The sequence below is a fragment of the Nyctibius grandis genome, chromosome 13 (assembly GCF_013368605.1).
Source record: "Nyctibius grandis isolate bNycGra1 chromosome 13, bNycGra1.pri, whole genome shotgun sequence".
In the NCBI taxonomy this organism is placed as follows: Eukaryota; Metazoa; Chordata; class Aves; order Nyctibiiformes; family Nyctibiidae; genus Nyctibius; species Nyctibius grandis.
Genome location: NC_090670.1, coordinates 14,958,186 through 14,981,341, shown reverse-complemented (window position 1 = coordinate 14,981,341; position 23,156 = coordinate 14,958,186). Strand labels below are relative to the sequence as shown.

The 23,156-nt window shown below is 40.1% G+C and overlaps 1 protein-coding gene across 1 annotated transcript in view; it reads left to right on the top strand.

The window, feature by feature from the left end:
- IL1RAPL2 (interleukin 1 receptor accessory protein like 2) overlaps window positions 1-23,156 on the top strand; it is a 376,072-nt gene that overhangs the window by 208,105 nt on the left and 144,811 nt on the right. The window lies entirely within an intron of this gene.

Below are 23,156 nucleotides of genomic sequence, written 5' to 3'. Positions count from 1 at the left end.
CCTCCCTATACGCTGGAAGTAATTCAGACTCCAGTTTTGTCTTTGGTGCTAAACAGAGGAAAGATTGGCTGAAGCTATAAGAGGCTTTTGGTGAGGTTTGTCCTAGAATAAAACACAGACAAAAGAGACATTTCTTCTTTTTCATCAATTCCCAATGATGGATATTCTTTAGATAACAGACATTCTGTGCTCTCCCTCTCATCATGACCTTGCTAGAACTCATATGTTCTCATCATTATTTGAACAACGTGGTATATTCATACGTCACAATTTAATTAATTTGCCCTAAACTAACTATAGTAGGTATTTAAGTTATTTGTTTCATTAAAATGTTTATGACCTGAATTATTAAAAATGTAAATGTGGAATATGCAAGTGCTCTCCTTTTTGCAAAATACTTGAGAACCAGGAAATTTTTCCCCTTGTAATTTGGTGTGAAATTCATATTAAATTAAATTTCCTTTAGTTTATAAAAGCACATATGTTAGTAAACACCTTTTCCAGATTTAAGTGTTTGGGAGACGTGTCTGATGTTATGTGTTTGCTGATTGAATCTCTCTAGATATCTGGAATAGGCTAGTAAGTTTATGTAGATGACGACCTGAAAATATGGATTAGAACTACAAATGTAATACATAGAACCATGTAAGCATATTATCTTATAGCTTGGTGCTTCACCAAGGTTTTTTCTCCTGTTTCTGTTTTATTTCAGTTTGTGAATTTTATATGCATATGGTTTAGATCTTTATGGGGGAGAGGTCAAGGAAAACTCATACAACAAACAGCAGAGTCTTACTTCTGCTGTGTGGCCGGCCATGTCGGGTGGAGGGTCCTGAGCCAGATCAGATCACAGACTGGGAGCAGGTACATGACATACTCAGGGACTTTGTTGAAGAGTATGCCTCATGGGAGGCAGAAAGAAAATACTGGTGTAATTGTTGACACACATCCTGAGAGTTCGCTTTCCCTGGGGCTAGTGCAGATCTAGGTAGGAGGCACCTCTGGAGATCATCCTGTCCAGCCCCCAGCTTCAACAGAATCAGCTACAGGAGGCTGCCCAGGGCTGTGCCCAGTCAGGTTTTGGTTATCTCCGAGAATACAGACTCCACAACATCTCTGGGCAAGGCTGTCACAGTGTTCAACCACCCTCACAGTAAAAAAGATTTTTCTTATGTTTAAACAGAATTTCTTCTATTTCAGTTTGTGTGCCTATTGCCTCTTATTCTTTCACTGGGCACCACTGAGAACAGTCTGGATCCACCTTCTTTACACCTTCCCACCAGGTGTTTATACACATGGATAACAACCCTATGAGCCTTCTTTTCTCCAGACCAACCCACCCCAGCTCTCTCAGCTTCTCCTCGTATGATAGATACTCCAGTCCCTTAATCATCTTTGTGGGCCTTCACAGACTCGTTCCAGTATGCCCATGTGTTTCTCGTAGTGGGATTGGTGGTGCTCTGGGCCACATGATTCACTTGTCTGAAAATTGAGTTCTTATCAAAATACTGTACCAGGAGGATCTAGGGTGAGACCAGAGCTCAGACTGCTGAAACTGCTGGCATTTATAAATCGCTGTTACCAAATACTGCTGAAGGCTTACCAGCAAAGCTGTGGTAGAATTGTCTCTGCTAGTCTGCAACGCAGATGTGGAGAAAAGGATCTTGCCTACTGTTTTCTTCTGCAGGAATTTTCTAATGCTGTTTCTATTGCTATTACTTATTAACATGCCTGAATTGGCATTTATTGGCAAGTTCCTTGCCTGAGTTCCTCTAACAGTACCGATTTTGAACAGTGAGACCCTATTGGCCACTGATAGCAGCCATGGTAACCTGAAATTGTTATTAAAGAGTTACTCTGAAAGTGAAACAGGCAACTCCATGTCTCCCTCGAGCAAGGAGAGCTACACTGCCATGGTGAGAGGGGAGGTTGGGTTAGATTCCCTGTAGTCTTTCAGGCATTCGCTAAAGTACACAATACTTGAAATACCACTTAAGTCAATTAAGTTATTTACTTTATCTCTTGATTGTAAGACAAGGATCTTTCCTTTTTTAAAGTTGCATCAAATCTGGTACATGACATTTTTAGTCCTTCTTAGAGATTCTGGTAGTTATGGAAGTGGCAAGATGAAATAACTGATATTCATAGGTAAATGCAGTATGGGCATCTAAAGAGTGACACTTGAAATCAGAATAAATGCAGTGCTGACATAATAGAAGTTGGAATAATGGAAAGCTTCAGGAAGATTTGAAGGTGTGGGAGCCAGAAGCACCATTTTAACTTGCTGTTGGAAAAGGTAATTAGAAGAGTTAATGATATCGAAGACTAATGCAGCAGCTTTACTGAAGATGTGATCCCACAAGGCAGCCTGATCAAAGTTAATTGCAGACAAGAGAGCAGCGGTGGACTACGTGAAGAATGACATATTCATATTAGTGTTGCTTAAGCATTTATTTCAAGTAGAGTCTGGTAGGTGAGACTTTTAATTAGGGTCAAAACCCTGCTCTTATTAGTTAGTTATCCAGTGATTATTTGAGCGAACTTCCAGTGAAGTCATTAGAGCTATTAGAAGGTGCCGCCTTAACTTCTTCCTGTGCCAGAGTGTTGGGTTTCATGAGTGTCTGTGGCTGTGCAAGGCAGCTGCAAGAACAAAATGTGCCAGTCCTCAGGCACTATTTTCCTCAGATCCAGTCTTGCCTTCTCACTTTTGCAGACCCAAATGGAAGATCTCAGTGGCTCAGTTAGAGGTAGAAGGAGAGTTCCTACTCCCTTTACTCTTCCTGTGACTAAGTCATGATATTAGCTACTATGAGATAATTTGTAAGGAAAAAATCTCTGGAGTCATAGGTGGAAACTGAAAGCCATCAGTGTAATGCCTGGCCACAGTAAAGAAAACAGAGATCTGAGTAGATGAGCAGAGCACAAACAAACAGGTAAAATGGCATTTGTAGAAAGGGGTGGTTGGACTACACATGGAGTACTGTACGTGGCTGGCAATATTACCATATGGCTTTGGTGCTTAAGGTATGGGAGAGTGTGATTAAGATGATAAAAGGCGTCAGAGGCTATAGCTCTTTGGGGTTGTATGTAAAAGGCTTGCAGCCTAGAATATATTCGAAAAATATTTTGACACAAAGTATTTATAGGGACAAAATCCTGAGCTACAATACAGCACTAATGAGCAGTGCCTAAATCTTGGTGTTTGGGTGGATTTAACAATAATAGATTGTCAACAAAACAGCTTTTTCATCACCAGTTCTTCATGGATTTGTTATATTATGCAGACAGATGTGAAACAAGTCTTGTCAGCCTTTTTTTCTGAAGAAACACAACAGCAGCATTATCTCTTAGCAAGTAACATGTAACCCTTCAGTCTATGCGAAAAAAAATATATATGCACATTTTCATTTTGCCTCTTGGTAGTTTTGTTGTGGACAAATAAGTGAGATTAGCAACTGTGATCCAGGGTTCTAAAGCCTAAAAATGTAACAGAAACTTGGTTTTTAATTGGATAATAAATTAGAGTGCACCCACATAGAAAAAATGAACATACTAATATAAAGTTACAGATAATCAACATTATCAGAATTTATTAGTTTTTAATAAAATTACAGACATTCAAGAATATTAGAGATCATAAGCATTTTAATTAGTATTGTTAAATGCCAGTGTTTATTGAAGAACAATTATACTATTCAGATAAAAAGAAAAACGCAAATATAAAAAGTCATGTGGTTTTTGAAAGACAATTTAGGCAACCTCCTGCTTCCCCCAACCCTCCCAACCAGTTCACTCTGTCTGATACATAGCAATGTTTCAATAGCTTTTGGGATGAAAAGGTGCAATTGAGAAAAACACTTGCAGTTTACCTGCTGCTTCAGCACTCTCTTTTGGTTTTGGAACACTGGTCTGTGAGGAAATAGGCTTAGAAGCAGATGTACGTTGGAGGCTGGGGAAAGGGTGCCCCCCTGAGAAAGGAGCAAGCCCTGCGCTTGTGGGGTGGCCCAGGTGTCCCCTGGCAGATGGGGCTATCTTGCAGGGATGTGTTTTTCCACGGACAGCTATTCTAGTGGGACAGGTTGCCTTGTTCTTTCTGTTCCCTGTGAAAAGAGGTGATTTGTGAACTTGTACTGGTGAATTATTTTCCAGTTTGACAGCAGAAGGTGGCCATCTGACCAACTTCATAAACTGCTGGTGATGGATTGGAGTGACATGCAGGAATTACTGGACCACTCTGTCCAGCAGCCCTGTCCTCCAAGTTTCCTTCAACCTCTATTCTGTCATGTTCTTCATAGGCTGCTAAAATGCTTGGCTGTTCCTAAAAGTCATTTAGGCAGCAATATTTGTTTTGACCATCGTAAATGACAAATTATTCCACATGGCTACATGAATTGAATGATTCTGCCTCAATTCCCTCTTTGTTCATAGTTTTTCAATTAAATTCTTTCAAATCTCATTACATTGCTCACTTTTCAAATTACACCTGCTGCTATTGCTAGATTTTGTTTGTGTGTTTGGAACCCCTTTATTAGCACAAGCAGTTGATGGTGATTTGCTATTGTTAAGACAAGGGGGTGAATTGGATTTAAAAATGCAAACGATTAGTCATACTCTCCTGCAGCTCTAGGGACATACAGAGACAAGCTACCACAGAGTAAGTGAGGATATGAGCTAAAAGTGTGTCCGCTATTTGGTGGCAGTTGCTTTCCTGCACATTTTTAATCCTCTGTAAACTGGGTATGCTATTTTACATTATTTGTAGTGGAGTCTAGTGACATGTTGGCAGGAATCAATGGGTGCTGATCAGTACAAATTTACACCTGCAGTAATCTGTAAGTGCACCCTAAGCCTTATCAGTTTACAGTAGATAAAGTATTATCAACAGAATCATATGAATGACATGTTGATAACATTTTGGGCTGTTGACAGTTTCCAGAACCACCACAGCAAAAAGTGTTAAGATAAATTAAAATCTTATTTGAACTGAACTGAAAACATGTCTTTTGGAATTCAGACTACTATAAGGGATTTAGTTTTGTAATGTAAAAGATAAGAATTGTTATTTGTTTAAAAATCTGAGAACATTTAATTATGATTCTATCCCAATGGCATTATGTTTTGGCACAAGCAGTTTAGTAATCTGCAATGAATTTATGAAATGCTTCAGTATTGCTTAAGTAGTTACTTATCAAAAAAAAACGTTTAGCTCTAAAAGGTCACTGAGCTCTGTATATCATTGTGTGATGGGAATTGGATATACATAAAAGCAGGACCAACATAAGACACAGGTTAAAAGAGCAGATGGCTAAGGAATAAACGTGGATGAACTGAACATCTTCAGCTGAGTTTCCTGCAGTGAGAAGTACTATACTGAGGACATGCATGTCGCACAAGGCTCTGGTCTGTAGGGATTCCTAAGTTAACTCTGAAGGACCTTTTGCAGCAGAGCTAGTTAACATATTTGTATGGCTTTTGGTACCCAAAGTAACTCTGACATCTTCGCTAGGCATTGTACTGTGCAGAGAGGTCAAAGCCTCCAGGTCCTGGTGGAGTCTGGATGCATTCCCACCGTCCTGTTGTTGCTTCACAGTCGAAGCTCCAGAGCCTTTTCTTTAGGATGGGATGAAATAGCTGTTGTTACCACCATTTTGTCATCAAGTAAGGCAGTACCATGTCAATTAAAGCATTGTGTGGAAATAATGTCCGTTTCAGTTTATGTAATTTTAACATCAAAGATCATGTTGCAACATTTTGTATTTCTTATTTTGTTTTATAAAATCACTTCTTTTTTGTGTGCTGAGAGATTTTAATTGGTTTTGTGGGTGTGTAATTTTTAATAATACATATAGCCACTAATGTATATTACTAGAATCTTTCAGCATTCCTGAAATTAGATGTTTTGATAGTTCCTATTAAAAAAATGTTTTTAATTGATACTTAAAAAAAAAATTTAAATTGACATTTCACAGGAAATTTCTCATGAAATGACAGAATTGTCACCAAACGCAGACTCTAGTTCCCAGCAGCAGTAGACATCTCACCTAATCCCTGGGATCTGGGAGTTGCTTGGAGTGCAGGGGTATTGGAGCGTTTGCTGCATTTGGAGCTGTTTCCCTTTTCCTGGAAGCAGCTGCTCCTTCTAGAGAGCTCTTTTTTTAGCTCCACATCTCCAAATGAAAAATTTCCCCTATATAGGGTTCACCAGAATTGTATCGCACCTGAAGTGGTGTTGAAGCTGTCAGCAGCTGTTGGACCCAGGAACATGCTTTTCCTTCTTTCCCTTCTCTCCTGGCCTGGCAGCTTTAGCCCTTCTTTCCCTGCCATGAACAATGTTCAGTTCACTCTTGGTGCTTGGCAGTCCTCTCCACTCTTGACATATGGCCTAGGGTGCCTGTCCCCTGTCATATCCCATGCGAGTGCTCCAGCTAGAGCTCACTCTTGGCAGGAAATGTACTGTTTCCAGCTGAAGGCCCAACTTCTGCTCTCCATAACTTCACAGGGAGCTGCTGGAGTGCTGTCAGAGAACATTGGCACTTTCTACTTTAGAGCCCAATTTTGTACTTAACAACCTATTTTTATCCATAAGCCATAACTCCTTTTCCCATACGGACAGCAAATCACTGTGCAAAATTCTTCCGGAGTAAGGGGGTGGTAGATGTTTACACCCTGTTGCTTTGGCTGATGTGAGCCTGTATCTCACGCCTGGGCCTGAGGAGGACGCAGGGAGAAGGGGGCTTGCTGTGGCTTCTCTGACGTCTGCCTGTGTGCTGCACTGGGCTTTAAGTATCACTCTCTGATAGTGTCACAAGGTAAGATACAATGATTCACTGGCCAGAGCTGCTGAGCTCAAAATAAAGTACGCATTTTCAGATTTTCATCAAACATAGTGTAAGCATTTAGGGTGGATAATAAGCCGGTAAGATTTTCACAGTGACTTATATTTCCTTTTTAATTCATGGTGTTAGTACATGCCGTCAGCCAATGCACTGTATTTATAGTGGTAGAGGCAGCAGAACCTTCTTTCCTTCTGGAAAACATCTTTTAACATTTTCTGGTAACAGAATTTTTACCAATATTTGAGTTCAAAAGAGAATAAATAAAAAAAATCCAGAGAAACCTGTTGTTGGGGGAAAATACTTACAAAAACAAAAGGCAAAGAGAAAAGCAGCTTGCTTGTGACTACAATTCTAATAACTGTGAAAAGGTGATACTTTTTTAATTCAAAAGAGAAATCTTAATGTGAACAAGTTAAATCTGCAGGAATTCTGTCATTTGGGAGGGATACTACAGATTGTTTGGGAAAAGAAAATCCTTCCTGTTCCCTTCCAATGTTGACATGTTAAAATATATAATATTTACATCATATCTGAAGAGACATTTTCTTGCTGCTATAAATTACACATTTCCATAGCAAGACTTCATCTTTTCTCCCTGTTTGCAATATCTTGACACAGTCAGGGATTCACTTTTTCATTAAATGCAAAGGATAGAGAAAAACCTGCCCAAATTAAGTTTTTACTGAGTCCCAAACTTTAAAAGCCCTTTAGCAGGAGATACTGTTCTTGAAATTTCCTCTTCTGCATTTTCATATAAATGATGCGTCACATCTTCTGGTATTTTGATTTTCTAAAGGAAACCTTCCTTTTTGTGACAGAAACCAAGCCAGAAATGGGTTAAGTGCTGACAAATACAGTACTAAAAGACCAGGAAATGAATTTCACAGCTGGGTTCTCAAACCATTGCTGAAATAACTGTCTATTTAAAGCTACATATAGAAGTGCCAAAAATTAGAGTTTTCTTATGATATATTTTATGTGATTTGTATTAATTTTTATCAAGGTCCTTGTTTTGTAAATATTAGGTTTCTGTTTCTTACAGTAAAGTATTTATCTTAAACCTCTAATTCAGATTATGACTTATTACATGTCTGGCCAGCGACATCCCATTAACTGCTGTCGACAGCTAAGCATGTTTCTGTGCTCAAAGTGCACTTAATTGCCACTAATTTCTATAGCGACGTTAATTTTTCTAGCTACCTCAGGCAAACCCAGTGTGATCCAGAAAGAGAAATGTGGCCATTTGCATTTGACCACATTTGGAAAATGGAGCAATTTCTCTGCCTCTTTCAGATTGTTCCTTGCTCAACCACAGAAAAACTCCAACATAAATCTGGAGGAACTTGTGTCTGCGAAGAGTCAACAGGAAAATTCAGTCCAGAACGAAGTATCAGTACAATGTGGGTGCCCGTTCACCTGGAAGCAGTGACACAGCCAGTCATGTTCTGTCTTTTAACATCTTCTTTTCACCTGACACCCAGCAAGGTCCTGATAAATTGACCTAACTTTGCTGGTTTCAAGAGCACCTTATCATAGTCAGTAAGCTGAGGATCTGGACAGTATCTGAAGGATGCACGTGCCCATCTGTGGTTGCTGTGTGAACTGTGTCACTGTTGAAGTGACAACGCAATATATCCACAAGGATAAAAGCTCCTTCATTTTCAATCCCTCAAATGATCCAGATTGATGCCTTTCCTGTTCACCGGAGTGACCTGTTAATATAGGGCTCATGAAAAATGAGTTTGGAAGATAAACATTAAGTAGTACCTCCATATTTCCTGGAAAAAGTACAAGTTCTAAGGGCAGTGAGAAATGTAGCAATATGCTGCAGTCTATGAATTATATATAGTGTCAATGCTCTTGGTACTTTACTTAGAGCTTCACAAACTGCCTTCCTAGCTCATGAACATGCAAATTAGAATGGCAAATAGCATTAGTTTTTATTGACCTGTGATGCCCCCTAGTTCTCTGTCATGTTCTTGAACATCATCTAGGTTTTTTTCCTTCAACCTTAAATCAGCAGTTTGCAGTTTGTAGCACTGATTATTTGGTATTGTCTAATTTATTGATGTGGACAGCCAAGGCTTCCACACTTGTTATCAGTTGCTCATTTATCCAATGTCCTGTCATTGTGCACAGCAACTGTAGCTTGCTGAATCACTTACTATATACTGTAAATGTCAGATATGAGCTCCCACTTTAAGAATTGCCTTTTATTCTGGGAGCTGCTGAGCCACATTCTCTAAGTGTATTATGCTTTCAGTAGTGGAAGTGATTTAGTATAAATGAAAGGATTGTGGATTTTTTGCCCACAACAGTGAGGTAAAGCACAGCCACTGAAATAAACCTGTACATTTTCATTTCCTAAATAAAAGAGGCTTCCTTCATCATGAAAGTGTAGATGGGATGCTTGTTCTTCTTTATTAATAATAGATAGGCAGATAGATACATTGACACGGAGTAACGCTGCCCCTGAAACCATTTTGCTAATGGTAAAATAGATATACGTGAGTGAGCAGATTGCTTTACCTACTAAAATGCAGCCTTCCCACCCTCCCAGAGAAACGCTGCAAATCTTGACTAATGTTTTGTCTCATAAGAAAAGCATGAGAATGACTGTCTAGTTCCTTTGAAATGACTGGAGAAATTTTAATAGGTGAACTGTAGTAGCTTTAGCTGGGGATCAGGGTTATGTTTTCTCAGCACAATGTTGACACCTTTCAGAGCTGGTTTATACTGCATAGCACTTCTGACTGAGTATCTGAGATGAAAAGTTCTGCTGTGGAAGGAATAGTGCTCACTACTGAATTGTCAGCATTATTTCTTGCTGCACTTATGTGATCCTCAAAGGTGCCTTATTCAAGTGCCTGTTTGGCCTGACCCTGTTTAGCTTATGAGATCTGACAGTAGTAGTATTGCTTCAGGCTCTGATGTTACTCTTATGAAGTTCACCAGAAGACTGAAGCTAATAACTTAGCAATGCTTGTTCTGTGCCTTGCAATTTTTAAGATGAAAGGACATACAAAAACATAGTTGGTGTGTTGAGTACCCTGTCTGCCTTTAATACCATGGAGAAGCACAGAATATATGTTACTAATTTTTATCAGGACCAAGCAATCTATTTTTTGTCTTTTATAGTATTGATTAACCTCTTGTAAGCAGGAGAATAATAAGCGTTCAACTAAATTTGTGTTTAGGTTTTTATGACTCCAGTCTATTTCAAAGGGATAGGTAGCTGCTAGGTTACATTAGACTTTCATGTAGTGACTTACTTACTGTATGTGTGGAGTGGTTTTTGCAATGCAAGCGTGTTTCAGTAGATAAAATCAATTTGCAACCAGTGGGAAGGGAACAGCAAGTGATTTAACTTTTCATCTCTTTCTTTGGCTTAAAATGAAAAGCTCTCAAAGGTGTTGTTTATTACAAGCCCTATGGGCTGAAGTACTCTGAGAAAGTGCAGGAAAGACAAAGCGCAGAATTGCAAACCAGAATGATTTAACAGTAAAATTAATAAACAATATAGTTGTAAATTTGTAAGGCAGCTTTGGGTTCTTACCCTCTATTTTTTTTCTGGTATAGCCCAGTCATGGACCTAAAGGACTGTTTCTACTAGTAAAGGTCAGTGTGGTCTGTGTGGTCTCCGATTTTATTTTATCTTGGCTGGTGCCAGTTCTCTTGTCTGCCAGGAATTGGTCTGAGATAATTTCATAATGGCTTGAGATGGTAAAAGGCCACTGGTTATATTGAAGCAGACTAGATTCAAGCACCAGATGGCTTTTCATCTATAGAGTACCTATGTCATTAGCAGTCCAGTTGTGGATAGTTGAATTGCCCATCCTGGGCCATGAGTTGTTACAGTTTCTGGCAGGGAAGGAACCAACTTGCCATAAACCGTATACGCCCTTACAATTTCTCTGAAATACACTAACATGCTTATTTTTCTTCCTAAATGGGAAAAGAGGTGAATCTGGAACAAGGGAGGTATGACCCTGACAGGGCTCTGACAGCTCTGTAACCTCTAAGTGGCTGTAGCAACTGTATTTAGGCAGATATTTTTAAGGAGAATATTGTTATCTGAATATATGTATGTACATGTGACTGTGCAGTAAAGTGATCTGATTTAGAGATATGTCAATTGTGCTTCTATTGGGACACAGGATGTTGCAGAAATACAGGCAACTTGATTTGTAAATAAAAAAGGAATGACAGGTACTCAGTAAGTTTTTCAGCATGGTGTGGATGACAATATGAGAGGAAGTGGCCTCAGAAATACCGTGGGAAGGATTGAACGGGCAGAGAGGAAGACCTTTGGTACTTGGCTGAGTTTTCTGATATCAATGTTTGTTTGAAACTAGTGAAAAACCTAACCAAAGCATCAGGTTGATGAAGAAATGTGCATTTTCTGAAAAAATAGAGTCTTCGTCAAAAAGGAATATTAGCATTTGCCCCCTTCTGAAATACTTTTTCCCTTCCATAGCAAAAATTCCATTCTGGGATGAACTGTAGCTTTTCTGTGGTGTTCTCCAGAGGGAGAGAATTCACTGTTTTTCTAACTGAAAGACTTTTTCCATCACTTGACAAAGAAGCTGCACTAGAGCTGCACTCAGAGGAAATACTGTGATCACAGTCTGTAGGTGGGAAGAAAAGATAGTAGAGAGGTCAGTCTGGAAAGGTGGTGGTGCTCAAGGGTTAGTATTGTGGTGCCTACACCTCCAGCAATGACAAAGCCTGTTATGTCCTCATCTTTAACAGGTTTCATACAGCCTATGCAAAGAAATGTTTCATAATTTACTCATATACTAAAGTTAATTCACCTGGGATCGTTTGTTTTAAACAAACTTATCAAAGAGAAATTTCTCTTCTGTGTTAGTGGTTTCCCATACAGGACAACTGAAGTTCCTATAGATTATGCCAACATGACTGAAGCAGTATAGTAAAGCATGGAAGTACTTCCAACCGTTCCCTCAAGGATAGTTATCGATCCATTCATTCCAGAAAAGCAGTCACGGAAGCTGGGCACATCTAAAATGTACATGTTGTATCGTTCTATCTGTAGGGAAAAATGCCCCTTTTTTGGGTTTTATTTTTGATTTCTGCTTTTTCTTCACTTTCCAAACATGAATAATTCTATTCCCCACTACCCACTGCTCTGGCATCGCAACTGGAATTGTGTACTTCATAAGCAAATACTGAGATTTGTTTCAGCTGGAGCTCATGACATGGGGGAGAAGTTAATGCGACCCATCATATTCTGAAGATAAGGAGTGGAAATTATATGTATTAGTTTAATGTAGAGCATATTGACTGGAAATAATTAAAGGTGGTTCCTTTTAATTAAGTTGTGGGAGGGTCAGAGCAACAGCTTTCAGCACCTCCAAGATCTCTGACTATCTGCCACCGTATCTATATTCCCCATCAGCCCAGACCTGATTTTAATATTTAAAGTGGTACCTGTTTTCTTTATCTACCCCTTGAAAAGGCTTTAATTCTTTTCTTTGTTCTGCCAGTGCTCTAGCTGCTACAGCTGTTGCTGTCACATTTAATAAGGACTTCGTAGGGTTTAAATATTGCATCGCTGCACCAGCTTTTCTTTGGCGTAAGAGAAGAGCTTTGCTCATTAAGATGAAGTGCTCCTCACTGGCTCTGCTGCTGACACGTGGGTTTCAGCTGAAGGTGACAGGAACTTGTAACTTACCCCGGCGTGCACGTGAAGCTCCCTGCGGTGCCAGTGCTGCCTGGCACCATAATGCAGCCATCGATGGAGCTAGGAGCTATGCCGTGCTCTGTGATAGACCCCATCCAGCACAGAGTCCTCGCTGATTTGTCCCAGGACTGTGGCATTCGCAAACTTACGTCTTTCAAATAAGAATTTTAAATTGGCCACATATAGTTCCTGATCTATAGTTGTGCCATTACTCCAACATTGTGGTCGCATATTTCTCATTTTAAAATCACCAGTGATACTGTGGTTCCTTTTATGCAGTAAACAGGTAACTTTCCCTTGCTCACTTGCAGACTAGGGGAGAAATAAGGCAACAATGTGGACACTAGCTTGACATTTTAAAATGTCAGGGGGAGGAGGAAACGAGACTAGAACTTGATGTCCTCATGCCTACAGTAACTCAACCGCTTATTGAAATACTCTTCTCCCCAGCTTTGACCTCTGTATGTGTCAATCCAGCTGAATATAATTGGGGCTGTTTACTCTGACAGACAGTCAAAATTCAAGAAAAACATAGAAGAAAACACTCAGCCCCCAATCTTCAGTGTACTGCTCTGTACCCTCCTGTGTACATTGTATCTCCTCCCCGTTCTCTTTCCCCACAAACTCCTCCATCCGCCTGCACAGCAAGGCTAGATATTGCCATTCATTCTCAATGTTAAAACTGTGCATTAAAAAAGCCCATTTCCTTCCTGAAGCTGTGCATCATCTGCCAGGACCTTTGATGACATCCCCTTCCTTTGATTCTGAATCATTCTCATGTTTTCAGTATGACAGAGAGTGATTTTATTTTTTTTCCCCCTAGTATTATAAAAAGACCAACCTCTCTTGTTAGGTTTTCTTTTGAAGTATCTGGGGTGAAAAGAGCTGAGCTGCAGGATAGAAAAGTATTGCTAAAACATGACATTTAAAAAAATTGATAAAGTCTACGTTAAGAAAGAAGTTACTGTGCAATGCATATATTTTCATCTAAACATTACAGGCTGTTCTTTTGTTTGAATTTTCTGGGTGATGAAGGAAAACAAATGAGTGCTCATTTTGGTAAAAATACTACATTTCAGGAATATTATCAGTTATATTTGGAAACCTCGTGGCATGTTTCTATCCTTTAAATAGGATTGGTTTTGGCTTAGTGTGCTTGTACTGCTCCGATTCTGCTTTAATTCACAGACATTTGCGTTTCCCTGCTTTCACTGTTGGTAACATGCTTGGTGAATAACAGCTTGCTGGGTTTATATTATGAAAATAAGAGAAGGAAATGAAAACGCAGATCCTTATCTTCAAGCAAAGATGCCCAAATTAGAGCAAATCCTTTTGTTGTTCTTATGTTTGCTAAATATAAGACTTAATCAAATCCCAGAAGCTGACATGAGAAACATCTGCAGTATGGAAAGTGGCAATTTGAATTCTCAAATCCATAACATAGCCATGCCCGTTAAACCTGAACCAAATAAAAATTAAACCCAAACAGATATTGATTGCATTTGAGGTTCTCCTTCATTCTAACGCATGCTTTCATGTCTAGCTGAGAACTTACAACCAGGCTGTGCTACATTGTTATGGAGGGAGAAACAGGGAGTCTCCAAAGCGCAACTGCAATCAATGACCCAATGTCAGTTGTCCAAATCAGTCCAAAGATTTGGTGGAGAGGTGGAAGGAGGAGGCTAAAACAGGTGCCTCAAAGCAATCCAGAGCCTCAACTGGCACAAATCAGCAGTAAAAACCTAGGAGACGGGAGTGCTCCTATGTACTGGTGGAGGGCCTTTATATAAATTCTCAGTTGCTTATTACAGAGGTGGGTTTAAAAAATTGCTCCTGTTGATTTAGATTCAGCTTGCAGCTTGTCATATATGCCAAGGACCTTGCCACCGGAGAGGGCATTGCAGGATAACACAAGTAACAACAGGAGCGATTGTTTTCCCCTCATCTGAAGACCTAGCGTACCAATTACTATTCAAAAACATCATTTAAAGTGTTTGTCATAAACCCTTTCATAGCAGGAGCACTTTTGAAATATTAAATGTTATTTTCCTTTTAGCCAGAGCAAGGATAGGGGAGAGATGGAGTCACTTGAAAGCACGTGGCTGCAATTTCTTGTATGAAGCTCATTTGTCAACATAACAGATGTGCTGCTGTAGTGATGGGGTGGTTGTCGTGTGTGCTGTATATCACTCCAATGGTTGTCCTGGAGGCAAGATGTGCATGTAATATAAAGCGGTGGAGGAACGTAGCTCTGTTCCATCTCTGTCAGAGGACATGATGACTGTCCCAAGGGACAGGGCAGATGCCACCATACTGACACGGTGCCGTGTCCTTGCGGCACTGTGCGGTGGGCTGGCTGGCACAGCTCCCACGCCCCGGCTGCCTGGGCACTTCTGCACTGCTGATGAAGGCTCTGTGTGCTGCTGTCCATTGCATCGTGTAGACACACGTACAGTGTGCTCATTGTCTGAGCAGCTGCTAAAATTAAACATGTAAGTGCAAGTTGCTTTTTACAGCCTCATTTTGATTTTCTCAAGGCAGTCATTTGTATTAGAGATGGGAGGCCGAGACCTGATCTGCAAGGGAGCTGGCTGTGGTATCCTTTAGACTGGTTTGTGTGAAGAACAAAGTCAATTAAATTGATAGTTATGTTGGTGTATAATTCATAGGAAACTGGTGGTAGATTTTGAATATTTTCAAAGTATTTTTTTCTAAATTTGACCTTGGTTTTGAATTCCTGACCTTCAAAAGAGAAAAAGAGCATCTGAACAGGTATTTTTCTTGCAACAAAAATGGCAACAGCAAAATCAGCTCTGGCCTCTGATCAAGCCTGAGAAATTTCAGCCTGAAGGGGGAAGATTTGTAAGCGACTGTCTTGGCATGAAAGTGCAACCTTGTACGTGTACTTGTATGTATAGCTGTAACTATTGTAACAAGGGCTAATGTGCGCCTACCAAAGAAAACTCAAAATGACAACACATAATGTGAGAAGTGTAGGAGATAGAAAAGTAACCGAGTAAATAGTACCTGGTTTGTAAGAAATCTGTTGCAGCATGAACTGAAAGAAGAGTTTTTGCCACCTTCCTGAGATGAAGGTGATTGTGCTCTAGACAGTTAACATCAGTAACAAAAATCTAGGGTGCAAAAGCAAACGTATATTGAGCTGGTTTTATCTAGGGTAGTCTTTTTGATCTAACAGCAATTAAATGCGTGTGCCATTCCTAGACTCAACCCCTGTGTTACTCAAGGGACAAACCATCTGAAATAAACAGTCTGGCTTCTGTTGACATTAATCAAAGTAACTTGTGTTGTACTCAGTGGTCTCCTGCCAGTGTTCAGTTGAGTGTTTGGTCCATTGCAGACATACATGGCAATACTGGAGAACAGCTGTTCGGATGCATAGGCTGAAGAGTTAGAAAAGTAAGAGGTGAGGGGAGCAGGCAAAAAAGAGCTTCCATTTCTGTGGAAGGGAGTGACGTTTTAGTGGGTGTTGTTTCCTTTGCCACGGAGAGCAAGATTTTCAAGCCATACTTTGTTCCCATCTAAAGAGAAACATGCAGTTCCAGCTGTGAAAATTATCATGCGGTAAACTAGTCTCAAATGACTTTGTTGCTTCATTTCATAGTTGTAATTTTGGAAGCAATCACAGCAAAGGACTAAGTTCAAATCAAGTTTCGAGTTTTGAAATTGAAGTCAGTTGTGAAATCCCCAAGCATTTAAAAATGCCCCTGAAGAATTTAACAGATGAAAAACATGTTTTATATTAAACAGTTCATTCCAAAGGTAAACAAAAAGGAGGAGGGAGGAGACAGTTGTATCTTAACAGCAAAATAATTTATTCACTTGATTTTTGGATTGTCTTCTTACCTCTGCAGAAAAAATGTGAGGACCTTAAAATAAACGTAGAGGTGGGAATGCATTGATACCAGGAGCAGGCATGCATGTATGTCTTGCTGTGTATTGTGGAAATGATGCTACGTACATGAGTTTACTCAGAGCTCCATGTACATGTACTCATGTACAAAGTAATAATGATGATTAAAAAAGCTGTTCAGAAAGTGCTACTACTTGAATTAGGCCTGTCTTCATCTCGTTAAAATAAATGTGTTTATTAAGTATGCATATCTTTATCTCTTATGTAATGAGAAGAACAGAGCCATATCACAGATCTGCAGTGTCTTTTGTGCTCTGCAAATTCAGTGCAACAGTCACCAGACAAAAAATGATTTATACTGTGTCTTGTAATGGGTGGAATAATTATCAGTGGTGGCATCCATCACTTCTACAACATGCTTATCTCAGAACTTTTCCATCGATTCAAGAGAAAAGCAGGAGCAAAACACAGGAACAGAACAATAGAAGTCAGTTACAAACTTGGCCCTTTAACTTGGTGTGCCTAATTTGGACACCTGATGAATAAATGTCTACAGCTTGAATGAAGTATTGCTTCATAATGTGGACACGGTCTGGGTTCAGTTTGTCAGAAATTAATTCTGCAATGGTAAGAACAAGGGAAAAACAAGCCCCACGACTGTCTATGGAATTTGAAGGCTGTCAAATGAGTTTCAATTTTGCTTTCTGCTGAGACACTTTCTTCACTGGGAGCATGTAATAGCTAAAGATTTTGGAAGTTTCCTGTCATTGTAAGGCATGTGATCTTGGATTCAAAGGGAGAGGTTATATCTTAACAAAATAGTACACAAGTAAATCACTGTTCAGCTCTGGTGTAACTTATTTCTGATTTCCAAAACCCGTTCTCTTCTTCAAGTTTTTAAAAGTGAGACCGATGGAGAATCTGCCTCTCTGACTTTATGCACTTCTTCTCTTTCATTCTTCTGGCACAGGCATGCATTGGGGTTACTGTATCTCTTTTTTTTAAAAAAAAAGCCCAACAATTTCTGCAAAGCTGCTTGCCAAGTGCAGTGCCATCAAAGTGCATGGAAGTGGCAATCCAGTACAGTAGTACCCTCTGACAACAATTTGGGAGCAAAGGAATGTTGCATTAGATACAGAGCATGCCCTAGTGTAGCCCACACTCCTCCTATGCATCTTCCTGCAGTTCTTTCCTTGTTTTCTGCCATCAGTAGCCTTATGTTAAAAAGCAACATTTATTTGCTAGCTTTGTTGGTTTTGAAAAACTAGGGGAGCAATAAGACACTGTATAATTCTGTGCAAGATGTGGAGATAGTGGCTCTCAGAAGACAATTGCAAAAATCAAGAACCCTAGGATTAGTCTTTTTTCTGTATTGAAAGTAAAACACAATACATTATAAGTATGGGAGATGTCCAGGTACAAGATTTATGAGAAGCTTAAGTGCAGTATGAAACTGGCTGGCTAAAGATAATACGAAGGTTAATAAGAGGAGGAAATAATTTTCTGACTATAAATCATATTTGTAAATATGCAAAGTAAGGTTAAAGGGCATTTGGATCTTGGGCTCCATCACCTGAGATGGTTCCCTTAGCACTGACCTGTTCCTCAGCATTGCATGATGCTACGCCATTTGGTGTGAGGTGGAGGGAGGAAGAGTTGGTTAGGGTGAGTGCCCAAAACCAAATCAGATTTATAGATTTTGGAGGTTTTACATGAGTAGCTCTTAGTTTAAGGATGGGGCAGTTGCACGCTTCCTCTCTAGAAAAGGAAGAATGAGAAGTTTGTGAATTTACAGGAGTGCCTAGGAGGGCTCAGAGGAGGAAGTGCAGTTATCTCTAAAGCACACCACTGGCTCTGTCGAAAGAATACGTTCAGAAGAGGAGGAGGCAATAGCACAGGTCATCGCAGAAACCATCGCATTGATATGAACCCGTAGTGGAGAATTCAGTCTGGAAAATCACAGTATCAGTGTGCAAAGGAAGGAACCCAGGGAAAATATTTTGTTCACTTCTATTAAAACTGCAACATTCACTTGTACGATTTGGGGGTTATTTCCATTATGATCTGAACAGAACAAAAATTCCTTTCAAACAAGACTCTTTCTGGCTGCTATAACTCAGCCCACATTCAGATGGAAAAGGAAGGAAATGTTTAGTTCTGTTGCCCTTGAGAAACAAAGGCCTTTAATTAAAGAGGGATATTTTTAGTGAAATACAAAATAGCTTAACGAAATATAAAACTTTTCTAGTGGTCATTGAAATTTGAAGCTGAGTTCTGGCATTGGTACAGAAAGAAATGTAATATAAATATGTACATAATGTCTGTCACTGCTCCCATGCCATGTTGGTTGTGTTCTTAGAGCACATGCAACTTTCAGTAAATTTGCTGACTGCTAAATAATAATATCAGTTACTGGGTTCCTTTAACACATAATCTTCTGTTCAAAATAATTATGCAAGATTCTAGTTGATCTGAAGAAAGTTGTGTAGCTTTTCAGCCCATAATTAACATACATGCTTGCTAGCTTTGCTTTTTCATGTAGAAATAGGAGCAGTAGTGTATTTTATTACATGTTTTCTTTGCTGGGAGTCTACATTCCAAACTACAGAAAGCTGTGAAGGATTTACACACTTGGTGCTGTAAAACGGAGCTTGAAAAAACATACTGAGGTTCTATGCAAAGGCCTGTTTCAGTTACAAAGCCTGCATTGCATCTACCTAAATATTCTTTAAATAACTTAAAAACAAAAAAGAAAAGAAAAAAGAGAATATGAACATACGCTGAGGGTGCAAGTGCTTCTGGTCTTAGTGGACGTGAATCTTCATCTATTACTGAGCTGCTTGCGATCAGTACATTAGAACAGATGTAATCCATGATGGCAGAGAATGAGTCTTTGTCCCCACTAGTTGTTGGCCCAGGACAATAAAAATAGATCACAGCTGGTTGCAAGTAGCAGTACTCCCTTAGCGTGGGTGATACGTGTCTCTGCATGGAGATCTTAAGCTGCCAAAACTTAAACCTTCAGAGTTTCAGCTCTGCTGCTCACCTTATTCAACTCACGGCTTTGAACAAGGTATTAAATTTGGAGTGTGTCCTTTTCCTCTCCCAGCAAAAGCTTGAGCATGCATACTGTTTGCACAGAGTGTAGGATAACTGGTGAATTCATGATTCTGATATTCTGTAGGTAGAAGGATAGAAGCAAAAACAATAGTTGTTGTTATCTGCTGGGGCTGTAACTCCTAATTCTTCCTGTGCTTGGCTTTAGCTAGAAAGTTTTCACATGTTTGGGTAAATCATCATGTAATCTCAGAGGGTTTTAGCTGGGAATGTGGAGGTGATTGTAAGAAAGCCCACACCCCAGCAAATAACTCTTATATAATTGGTAATATGCCAGCAGGGCAGCGTTCAGCTAGCTTGGATTCACACCAGTCCTAAGAGATAGAAGCTGGGGAAGAACAGTGGCCATATACTGCTGTAAAGTGTTACAGTATTTGTCCTGCATCCAAACACTTTTGTGACAGATCATACTAAATTCAGGTCTCTCCTGAAATCAGAAACATGATGATGGATTCAGAGATGTTAAATCAGTCACTTGGGAGTGTGAGGACGATTGGTGCAGACCTTCAAGTTTTGGCCTGTCGCTTCAGGTTCAGAAATGAAGGGTACCGTGCTGCAGAGCGCCTGATCTGGGACTCCTCCAGCTTCTGAGGTGGTAACACAAAACCCAGGGCTGTGCACTGTGGTAAATAACGTCAATGAGTCTAATCCTCATGGTGTCTGTGACATTAGCACTCTTGTTAGAAAGGCAACTCTGTTCAGAGTTGTTGTGTTAGTTATTCAGCTAATATAGTTCCATATTAGCTATTTTCGTCCCAGAAAAGAATAAGATCTGGATGAGAACCATATGATTCAAGCCTACTTGGAAGTTATCCACCACAACAGGAACAAAAATTTGCTGGAGAGTCCTACTGGTGTTAAATCTCTCTGCAGACAGTGTCTGCATCATTTTATTAGCAGACTAGATAGGCTGTTAAAAATTGTATCTATTGTATCCATCCCAGAGGCGTTCATTCAGAAGAGAGTAATGGACCTCAGCTGACAAAAGGGATTTGTCCATTCGGACATGCTGAAGGGCCTTGAGATAAGAAATAATTCTCACATAAGCAGTTCCTGAGTTAAAATATTAATTTATAGGAAATACTTTAAAAATAGGTCTTTTGAGGAGATTTTATATGGCTCAGGTTTCTCATTTTTAGAAGCTTTAGAGCTTACCTCACCTGGTAAGAGTTTGCAAATCCGATCCCAATGATTTGTGTGTCCACATTCACACTTCAAGGCATAATAACTTCCTGAGCAAGGAGTGTGTTTTGCTCAGGAGATAGCAATGCTATGTGTTTGGGGATTAGCTCAGGCAGCTCTTTCCTCTGGCAGTTTCACTGGACAAACCTTTGCCCTGATGGAGGGCAGTGGGGATGGATGGGCATGACTGCAGAATCCTGCCCTTTTTGTTTACTCCCTGAAAGCCCTCCAAGAGCAACTGGGTTGCAGGCAATTCTCAGCTGTCGTTTTTAAAATTACTTACAGACACAGGATATACAAAACCAATACAGAAAGAGCCCTGCTTTTCTCTTTGGAGGAGCCCTGCTTCCGTGATGCTATACGCCCCACTCCACACACCATCTCTGTAAGGGGCTGTCTTCATTCTAGCAGGCAGCGGAGTTTGTAACTCCCCTTTTCCATCCAACTTTGCAGCCGGATTTCAGCTTACATGCCAGCATGCATTTCTAGGGATGTTTCTGTATGTTTTCATAATTAATTTATAAGGTGCAATTGCAGGTACTTTGCTAACATCTGAATTTATCACCTGTGTTCCTGCCTGCCTTTACTGTTATAACTCTGCCAAAGAGCAATCAGTTTGTCTGGCGTAGTTTATTCTTTATGTACCACGCTGCATACTGCTTGTGTGTCCCTTACATAGTAGATACATAGAGAGTGGTACTTTGAGGGGTGGAGGGGGAGATGTGGACGTTATTTTGCTCTTAGGTTGCTAGAAACACTGAAGAACTATGAAGCCTATTGTGCTTCTGTTGAACTCATTCTTTAGTGGATGTAGAGCTTGCTACACCTCTAAATGAACTCAGATATTACATACACTCTAGCTACTAAAAAACCCTGGTCAGCAATGTACAGGAGGGGAATGTGTTGGCTTGCCCTTTATCTGTTTTTGTGATTATTTCTTGTTAACTTAAAGAAGCAGTCTGGTTCAAATAATAGAAAAGATATCAGGAATGTAGCTGCTAGGAGAAATTGCTCCTTTTCAAGAACTGCTTTTATATTAGTAGATTTTTATACATTTGGATTATCGCCTTTTCAATTGAAGAGGCAGTGTCAAAGCCCCATTTGTGCCTGCTTGCTTCAGATTGCAGATTGAGTGCTTTTAAAACTGTGTTTAAAAATGCCATTTATAAGGTAATGCAAGAAAATAGGACTGTGTAAAAAATGGACTTAACCCAATTGTCAGGAATGAACTGTAGAGGGCTTGCAGACATGCATTGTAGCAGGCATCTCTCTTGATCTTGGTTTTGGGAATATCTGATGTTAATCTTGATTGTACAAAATGAAAGAGAGCCATCCCAAATCTCTGCAGAGGCTCCCTGCCCCTGGGCTTACTTTTGTGTTAATTTCATTTACAGGAATTGAGAATAGTTTCCTTAAAAGTGATCTGTGAAATTAAAGGTTTCTCCTTGCTTTGACGCAGTTAAGAGGCCAAAGCTTGTAGGGACTCGAAGAAGCACTCAATGAAGTCCAGTTTTTTTTCTCTGCTTCTGATGAAAGTGCTATTGCATTTGGTGAGACATTCCCAAGTAATACCTACTGTTTACTCACTGTTATTTGCTATTGTCCGAGCAGAGTGTACTGACCTCTCCAACCTGCAAGAAATAAGAAATTTGCCTCTGGCCCTTTAGATTTTATATTAACCTATTTTTCAGTCTTCAGTGAAGAAAATTGTTTTCTTGCTGCTCTCTCCTCAGTGCTGGAAGTGGCAGCAGTCTGGTCTTGCCATCTTGCAGCCTCCGCATCAGCACTTCTCTGATTATTGTGAGATTTTTTTTGTTCTTCACCGTGTAGCTCAACCAGAGACTTCCTGTCAGTCCTAACAGCCCGTCCATGATGTCCAAGAAGTCGTTATTTCGGCAGTGCCATGTGCCGTGTTTTGGGGTGTGTCTGTCTTCTAGTTGTGTGCACAGAGGTAATTTTTTCTGTCTGCTTGCGAGGTACGGTATCACATGCATGCAGGACTAAAACCTAAACCTGATTTTCTTAGGAATAAGACATGAAAGCTGCTTCTTCCTTTGTACACAGGCTGGTCTAGTCAAACAGACCAGGGAGGCCAGGCCTGGAGATGTGGGTGTCGGTAGCTGTAGAAGCTCACGAGAGCCACTGCTCATTTATAGTGCCAGGAATCTTCTTACCCTCAGATAATCCAGCTGTATTGAGGCAGCGGCTTTGTCTGCCTGGAGCTGTCACAGAGCTTTCCCGCGACTGGATGGGGGAGGAGGAACAGGAGAAGTACGGAATTAGGAGCGGCAGCATGTTTTGGCAGTAGCTGGAGAAGGATGGCTTGCCTGCGAATCCCAGCAAGTCTACTTCTAGCTCTGAAGTGAAAATGCATGATAAAATCTCAGGCTGGGAGCACTTCACAGAGCCTCAGACATGGGGAGGCAAGGCAAAGAGAAAGAGG